This window comes from Coptis chinensis, chromosome 3 (assembly GCF_015680905.1).
Source record: "Coptis chinensis isolate HL-2020 chromosome 3, ASM1568090v1, whole genome shotgun sequence".
Classification (NCBI taxonomy): Eukaryota; Viridiplantae; Streptophyta; class Magnoliopsida; order Ranunculales; family Ranunculaceae; genus Coptis; species Coptis chinensis.
The window spans coordinates 50,347,656-50,357,169 of record NC_141458.1 but is presented as its reverse complement, the minus strand read 5'-3'; the positions used below and the strand labels follow the sequence as shown (position 1 = coordinate 50,357,169).

Below are 9,514 nucleotides of genomic sequence, written 5' to 3'. Positions count from 1 at the left end.
CTTAAATATGCAATTAAAACGATAGATGCCAAAATAGAAACTAACTAACATATACTAGTTTTACGAGAAAGTCTACCCATGCAAATCTATATTACCTATACGTGCAACTATGTGTAAGTTATACGTGAGCTAGGGGAATGTCGAGAACGAACTCATGCAATTGAATACTGCGTACGTAAATTGATGTAACATACACATACAAAAATATTCTAAGTAGGTGGTTTGGCGCTACGCATATATCAAAATATATTCGAATCATATTAATTGTGTTACGTGAATATGTGATGACGAACCACCTTTACATGCATAGAGTTCTCATGCCAACATATACATATACGAGGTAAAACAGGTTATAGCAAATAATATCCTCGACAAAGTTTGAGGAGTTTAAGAGTTTGAAACCAAGGCCCCGCGATTCCTCAGATAGCGATCGACTACTCCCAAGCTTATGCTTACTAAAAAAAACAGGACCAAAGAGCCCAAAAGAGTAATCGAAAAGGAAAGTGGCTCAGACACGAAAACCGGAGTGTTGATACTCCAGGTTAGTTTCGCGTGCTTACTAATTCAGTCTCGTCCGAGACTCTTTTGTCTATTTAGTACTTCAAATTCCTATGGAGTACTTAGACTGTGTTAATGAAAATAAACAAAACTTGGCTCACAGATATTTGTTAGTAGAAAAAATTACGGTAAAGAGTTAGTATTGTAACAGAAATGAAAATTAAAAAGATGAGGAGGTAGGGGAGGGGGTTTTTATGGATGTATTCCAGTTATTACGTTAAGTCCAGAGTTCTTCGGCGTGCAGCGGCGCCATTTGATAGATCGCTCTTTACACACGAACGTTTATTGGCTTTCAGTTACTTATTTTCTTAAGTCCGAGGTCCACAGTCCAAAGTCCGAGGTCCACAGTCCAAGTCCAAAGTCCAAAGTCCAACGTCCGTATAGTCGTACGTTTTAGTCAAGTTACCTTACTCACGTGGGTTTGGTAGGATAGGTCGAGTAAGGGATCGTCCAAACCTTAGGGCTCGGATAGGTTCACAACTGGAAATTACAACTTTAAGTGAGAAGGATTTTTAGGTTTCTTTTTAGTTGGTTTTTAATTAAAATAACGGTAATGCAAATAAAATAAATTACTACGGGCGATTATATGTAGGTAAACAAAATGTAGAGAAACAGGGAGAGAGTTAATCATGCTCATGCAAGAATCATTTCTTAACAGTTTTATTACCAAATCACTACATCTCTAATTCGCCTCGTTTAGGAGACGACGCCGAAGTATTGATCCCTAGTGCATGCCCACATCTCTAGGTCGCATTTCACTAGCATAAGGAGTTTTAATAATACCGCATCTACGGTATATTATTTCCGCTCGCTCCCGCTCGATTTCACATCATTTGGATGAATTGGAGAGTTGTCCGACACTGCAGAGAGTGTAGCGAGACATTTTAGGTCGCGACGAGACCGTCCCGAGCATCGCTGATCCAACTTTGTACGATCTCGATCATTTTGGGACGGATGTTAATTCTATGCCTAATTCCTAAGTAATGATTCTAGAATATTAACGAAGTCAATCCGATTTTTACACGAAGCAAAGATAACCCCCCGAGGGGATTAGCTCATCATCATAGAAAGAATAATAAAACTTGCTGTATACATTAAGTAAATAAATGCAAGACAGAAATTAAACTAGAAAAGAAATGACTGTTATTAAGGGTAAAATAACTTACTGTATTAAGCTGTTGAAATAAAAATGGCGGAATGTAAGTACTGAAGAAGAAGAAAAACTAAGCATAGCTAAAACATTAATATTTATATGTGGGCCTGTCCTGCACTGGTTCTGTTCTTTTGGAAACTTCGGCTCTAGTCAGGCTTTGTTGGGCTTCACGGGGATTGAGTGGGAATTCCAAATATTCCCGTATTCTTGTACTTGGCAGCTTCACTAGCCAACGTCGGCACCTAGATTTATCCGATTTGAGTTTCGGAAGTTTCCTACTTCTTTATATGTGGGCCCGTTCTGCACTGGTTCTGGTTCTTTTGGGAACTTCACTCTAGTCAGGCTTTGTTGGGCTTCACGGGGATTGAGTGGGAATTCCAAATATTCCCGTATTCCTGTACTTGGCAGCTTCACTAGCCAACGTCGGCATCTAGATTTATCCGATTTGAGCTTCGGAAATTTGCTGCTTCTTCATATGTGGGCTCGTTCCGCATTGGTTCTGTTCTTTTGGAAACTTCGGCTTCACGGAGTCGAGTGGGAAACTCCAAATATTCCCGTATTCTCGTACCGCCCGATGCATGTTTTATCACTATATTCATTTTAATTGCGGAAACCTGCAAAAGTACGAAAATATAATTATTACATGATTATTAAACACATAATCGACCAAAATGCTATGTCTCTCGGGGTTTAATATTACAGTTTTGGGTGCTTATCAGCATGCTTGGCAAGTTATAATGGACTGGCAGGATGCGAAGGAACCTCATCTCTTTACTGAGGAGGAAGACGTTTAAGCGGGAGATAAGGTAAGTTTTTAGTTTTGTTATTGTCTGCTTATGTCCCAAGCAAATTTAATTCTGTTAACCCCATAATGGGTGGAACTCTTATAGAGTTGCGTCAGTTTTTATTTCCTATATTAGTACGTTCTAACTTTGTTTTGCAGATGTTCCTGAATTTCACACGTTTCAATGGTATTTTTCCTACCCTTTTATTTACAATTCTTTGAGGACAAAGCATGCTTCTTGTTTGGGGGCATAGAAACACGTGTAATTAAGGCATCTGTTAGGATATAGATATGTATAATATGCATTTGTTTTCTAGTTAAAGTTTCAAAAAATTTCAAAAATATAAATAAATAAGTTTATGCTATACACTTAGGAATATTGGTATTGTTTTCTTTCTCTATGCTCTTAACGATATAGAAGTCTCATATAGCTTTTGCATCAGAATAATTGTTAGAAACTTAGGTTAATATGTAGGTAATAATCTTTGCATCTATCTATAAATATATTACATGAGTATCTATGATTGTTAGCAGTAAGTTTCTGAAATCTAGGCTAGAGTACTTATTCTACAAATCCTGTGAGAATATAGTCTAAAGCCTTATATGAAATAAAACATTTGAGAAATGACACAAGGGAGAAGTAAAATCGGATAGAGAAATCACACGTCCACTTGCTTGATCACTATGCCATATCCTAAGCGAGAATTTAGGCCCTCTTTGGATCGATATAGCCAGAAATTCAAACCTATGAATTATTTTCCGCTAATCGCCCCTCTGAGCCTTTCTTTAGCCTTTCATAACCCACAAATCCTTTACCCTGTTACAAAAACAAAACAAAAATAAAAAAAATCAACCTACCCAATCTAGAATAAGTCTGAGAATAGAATGAGGAAGAAAGAAGAAGAGAAAAACCGGTGTAAACAAAAGTTAGTTAATTGCTTCAGAAAAAAAAGAAAAGAAGTTTCCATCCAAAAAAAAAAAAAAAAAAAAAAAAAAAAAAAAAAAAAAAAAGAATAAAAGGAGTTAAAAGCCAAAGAAAAAGAAAAAAAAATATGGCTAAGGATGGAAATAAAGTGTAGAAGCAAAAGTAAATAACAAGGTTTTCTTTAAGTTACATAATATGAAGACTCTACTATCTCAGACTTGTCCTTTTGAATATCCATTTCCTTCCTTCTTAAACCATCTCCTAATCCCCGCAACACCTAATAAAGACCTCTAGCTCAATTAGGAATAGGTTAGTGTGATAGTAAGTGGCAGATGTGTTTGATCGACCGAACTTCCTTGTTGTCATTGAGATTGTAAGGTAAAGTGTGCCCACTGCACACTAGAGTAGCGAAACTTGAGTGGAAAAATCAGAGTGGTTTTCGTCTTGACATTTATGTGAGGACCTACTTAAGGACGCTATTCCGAGTTTTCAGAAATGAACTTGCTAGGCATTTCATGGTATTACTCATAGTACTTATATTCGTATCATAGATGATTGATTATTATGCATATATTAGCTTAGGTTTTTGACTTGGTTATTCTTATTCATTTGCTAGTGAGATGTATAGATAGTTGGGACATGAATGAGGAAAACAGTAGTTTTATTTCTTAGTCGTTGTAGTATAGTTGAAGTTTGTGAGTACCTTCACTGGAAAACTCTCACGAGGCTATAACTCGTCCACTAGGGAATTCCTAGTGGTTTAAGGCCTTGTTGCATATAGTCAATGCAATCGCACTCAGCGAAACGAAAGTAGATAAAACTCTATTTTTGGTCACTTATTCTAATTTCTCATCTTTGCTTGAGGACAAGCAAAATGCTGTTTGCGGGTGGTTTGATAAGAGCCCAAAACTGTAGTTTTAACCCTGTAACAGTCATACTTTTAGACAAATTATGTGAGTAATAATTAAGAGTTAACACTGATTACGTGTTTTTATGCATTTCAGGTTTCAAAGTCCATTATGTGAAGAAATGTGCCACTTTAGCGAGATAAAGGAGCAAAGGTCGGTTACTAAGGAGTTCTGTGATTAAAGGCCAAGATTCAAGAAGACAAAGCCTTCCTAAAGCCCGGTCAAAAGCTGAAAAGTCGACACGGGCAGAAATAGCACACAAGTCAGCAGAACTTCCGAAGGCCGTATCTTTGGACTCAGACCTCGGAATGGGGCCTACCTTATGTCAAAACGACCAGCTCGGAAAGCGCTTTCCAATGGTCCAAGCCTTGACCCAATAAGAGGAGCAGAAATGGAAGAAAAGTCTGTTGAAGCCAACTGCAGCTGAAGAGGCCTTTTTGGACTGAAAGAATTGGGTTTTGGGCCTGATTCTCTGGCCCAAAACATGGCTCCAAGCCCATGCACGATTTTTGGATCTGAAAGTATAAAAACCAAAGCTTAGCTCTTTGTTAATGGTAGCTAGTTAGACCTAAAACAATATAGATAATTCTAGATCTAGTTTCCAGTATTTTAATTAAGTTTTAGTTCCATTTTCAATTCTTGTTTTAGATTAAGTCTTTGAATCATTGTTCTTGATTGATTAGATAAATAAAATAGTTAGTTTGTTAATTTCGATTTTGTCATCTCAATTTATAGATCTAGTTTTAATTCTTGTTGATTATCATTTCGTAGTTTAAGTAGATTGAAACATTGTTAGTCAATTTAGTTAAGTTAGAATTTTAATATGATGTGTAGTTATAATTCAATGGGAAATGATGGTTTGATGACTCAAGGCTAAAACCTCCATTAGAGGGGTTGATGAAGCCTTGATGAAAACTTAGTGGTATAGTGTAGAAGCATTGTAGAATCTATTCCAATCTAGAAGGTCGTGATTCGCCATGAGAATGGGTGGACGACCTCACATGCTAGTTAGTATTCGGTAGAAATGTCATGAACACTAGGGATTAGAACTCGAATTTCTTGCCGTAAGAACGTAAGAATCGAGATGCAAGAATCTATGCTAGGTTATTAAGTTGGATTCGAGGTGGATTCAATTCCCCTCTAATCCTTTATCTAGATTAAAAAACAATCATATTTCCATAGCATTCATAGTTAACTTCAACATAATCAATTTCATATAGGTATCGTAGTATAACACCCTTCGTAAAGCTCTCATTAGACTTAAGACCGACTACTTATACGTAGAGAACATTAACATGCGGAAGGACTAGGAGTGGAACGAACTTCCTACTCCACTATATCTCATAGGATTGAGAGTAGAATCTTTGATAAACATAGGCACATAAGATAGTTTTAGTTTACTTACGTTTTGAGTTCATCGTTCATTTCGTAGGTAAACTATTTAATTTTATGTTTTATCATGAAGACTGTGAGGGAATATGGGTTGATAATGAATCATCTAAAACCTAGTCATTTTTTTTTTCTTCACTTTTGTTTCTGCGATTTTTTTTATTGTAAGATTCTTTATAAGTTGTCAATTGATCAAGATTTTTTTAAGCCTTCAGTGAATCTTGTATTTAGTTATTTCTATTAGTCACTTTTTATGTTTTTCCATTTGGAGCTTTACTTATTTCATGAGTAGACTTCATCTATGCCAGGTATTATTCAAACAAATTTTTTAGCTTTCATTATACTTGAAATACAAATATTTGTTGTTTTACAATTCATTCTAGAGAGATAATTAGTAGAATCTGTCAATCACTTATAACATCTTCTATACTATTAGAATTTCAAGCCTAATGACAGACAACCAACAGGTAAAAGAAGCTTGTTATACATTTTCAAACCCAGGCCAATTAGTCAACATAGCCTATCTTCATATCTTGTCTACACAGTTCCCTTTTGCAGTTTTGCTGCATCAGTTGTTAGTCTGATAAATGTTTCTTTCTTTCTTAAAATTGGTATTTTTGTCGCTTCTTTGCCCTAAAATGGATGATGGGCACTTATTGCAACATGAGTAGGAAGAATCAGTAACTAACCAAGTTCAATCCCATCACTACATCTTGGTCCCCTTCGAGGGAAAACAATGGGGAGATAGCCACTGTGGAGGGCAGACACAGTCAAAAGTTCTCATAATCCTCAAACCATTATCTCACTAGGAAACTCGCTGTAGAAACTTGTGATGATCCATTCCTTCGGGTATGGCACTGCAATAAATGTTTTGCAACTTCGTCCCAGCCAGGGATACGCTGATAATCTGGTTTTATTCCATTTCCATTGATGTCCATATGATTTGGCGTTACATACTTCCCAACAGTGACTACCACACCCGATCCATCATTAAGTTCGAATACAAATTGAATTAGACCCTTACCGAAAGTCTTCTCCCTAACAAGAATAGCTCTGTAGTTATCATGAAGTGCAGTAGCTACTAGCTACTATTTCTTGTTGTTAAATACAATTAAACCAGAGGCACAGTCTCAACAACTATAGTATTCTGGTACTTGGGATCCTTTCCAACTGTGTATATCACCGTATCCCCCTTATCGAGAAAAAGCTTAGCAACTTCAATTCCAGCCTGCACTAGTCCACCAATATTATCTCATAGATCTAGGATGAAGTAGGAGGTACCAGAGTCTCGAAGTCGCTTCATTGCAATGACCAAATCCTTTCTAGACAAAGCATTAAACTCTTTCAATCATGTATACCCAACAGAAGCAGTTCCATTCTCTATTTCTTCCGAACGATAGAATACTGGCGATCAAGCAACAAGTTGCCTCTCAACTCTAATAAATTGGACAGGACCACAATTGCCATGCTTAGCTTCAATAGTCACAAACGTTTATGTTGGACCTTGTTTTTTGCTTGTATATATATATATATATATATATATATATATATATATATATTTTTTTTTCCTTCTACGCATATTCTTGTTCATCTTGTATAATACTAATTAATGCCCTGTGCTTATATTTTTCAGCTTAGCCTAGCCATGGATCCGGAAGAGGTTGTTCATTCTGAAGATGAGGTTGTTCATTATGAGGATGAGGTTGTCCATTCTGAAGACGAGGTGGTTCATTCTGAGGATGAGGTTGTCCATTTTGAAGACGAAACACCTATAAGTACTGAAGTAGAAAGGAGAGGCGCAACTGTAATGCATTGTCTTTCTGGTGATTGGGATGGTATCATCATAAGAGTTCACTTTGATGGGAAAGGTATGCCTATAGGTCAAAAAGTTTGTAATAAGCTTTCTGGTTGGGAAGGTGCTCTTGTGAGGAGTTTGATTCCCCTAAGTTCTTTTCAAAAGTGGGCCTAAAGCACCAATTTAACTTTTAAAACTATTATGGGTCGGGGCATATCTTGGTAATTTATTTTGAATTTTGAATTTTGAATTTTTATTTTCTTGTTGTTTCTTATCTTGCTTGTAACTTGGATTCGGTTTATTTATTCGTGACCCAGATAAGATTCGATATAGATATCAGGTATAGGAAGTCAGTTTAGAAATCGTTCGGAGTTAGATAGAGGACCTTCAAGAATATGCTGGCTGTCAAATATATTATGCCATTTAAAGATGATCCCGAGGCACTTTCAAAACCACCTGCAAAGTATAAGCTAATTAAAAAAGCTGACTAGGATGCATTTGTGAAATCGAGATTAACAGAAGAGTTCCAGGTATGTGTGAGACATTTAAATAGGTATATTGTTCTATTTAAATTAATAATTATTTTTTTATCTATTAGGAGAAGAGTAAGTTACAATCTGCACGAAGGGCAAAGGGTAAGTATAATCACCGAGTTAGCAGGCTTGGATATGCTGGCTTGATAGATAAGATGGTAAGGACTTGTACACCTTTTTAAAATCTTAATGTACATAGTAAACCATATCAAATACTTCATAACTAAATTGATTTTTTTTTGTATATCTCATTATAGCAAGAAGAGTTGGGAGAATCGTTTGATGAGGATGATAGAGCTGGCTTGTGGCTTTTAGCTCGGCAGAACAAGAGTGGCGAATACTTTAATGATGATATAAGGAAGGTGGCAGAAAAAATTGTAAGTTTTGAGCTATGCTAGCACGGGTAATAAAGTAAAGTACTAATGTTCCAGTCCATGTCAGACCTTGTTCAGTCTTCCAGCCCATGCCGCCACTGTTGCTCCTGTCAGTGGAGTCACTGTGTGCCTCTCCTTAACTGGTACCAATAGAAGAGGAATGGTGTTTATATAAATGAAAAATTAAGCCCATCCATTATATAAAATTTTCTTTTGCGTGTTTCCAAAACTCGGAGATTCACACTCCCCTGGCAGAGTCCTGTGTTTTTAATAAACAGTCGCTACCCCCTGGTATGTGCCGCTTTCCTAATCAAAAGATAGGAGAGCAGCCCTTCTCCTGAAGTTACGGGGTCATTTTGCCGAGTTCCTTCGACAAAATGCCTTTGCTCGCGCAAGCGTAGGTGCTAGGAAGAAGAGTTCTATAGCCATTGGGGGAGGGAATGGCCTCTCATCAGCGACTGAATCTGCCCACCGGGAAACTCGTACTGCAACTATGCCAAGCCCGATCTTGGTTCCAATGCTGCAGAGACAGGTTATGGGTAAAAACTAGGTATTGGTCCTGGTGCTGCGGAGACAGGTGTTGCTGATCAAACTAATCTAGGCTATGTTTAGCACCCCATAGCCCTGTTCCAGCCCATGTCAGACCTTGTTTAGTCTTCCAGTCCATGTCAGGCTATGTTTAGCATCCCACAGGCCTGTTCTAGCCCATGTCAGACCTTGTTCAGTCTTCTAGCCCATGTCAGACCCTGTTCAGTCCTTTACAAATCAATATCAAGCTTAAACAGACCATGTCCATACCATTCATGTCCACCCGCAATACTTGACAGGTCCAAAAAGCATTGGCAGTCCACCAGTCAGCCCATGACAAGCCGTCAACAGTCCCAATTAGGCATGGCCAGTCTACAGTTAGGTACACTCACTAAGAAAACACACATTGAGAATGATGGGTTGATATTTTCTTTCTCAGTAAATGTATGATCTATCTTGCTTAAGAAGAGAGAATGTTTTGGCAGGAACAACTAAAAAAGGAAGAGGCTGAAGGGAAGTTAGTAACCCAAGGAAGCGATGATGTTCTTACAAAGGCATTGGGGACTC

The 9,514-nt window shown here is 37.4% G+C and overlaps 1 long non-coding RNA gene across 1 annotated transcript; it reads left to right on the top strand.

Annotated features, from left to right (window-relative positions):
- Nucleotides 1-7,916: 7,916 nt before the first annotated feature.
- On the top strand, nucleotides 7,917-8,434 carry LOC147509922 (uncharacterized). Its single transcript, XR_015216681.1, has 3 exons — nucleotides 7,917-8,042; nucleotides 8,111-8,203; nucleotides 8,303-8,434. It is a non-coding gene; the product is annotated as an uncharacterized LOC147509922 (long non-coding RNA).
- The last annotated feature ends 1,080 nt before the right edge of the window (nucleotides 8,435-9,514 follow it).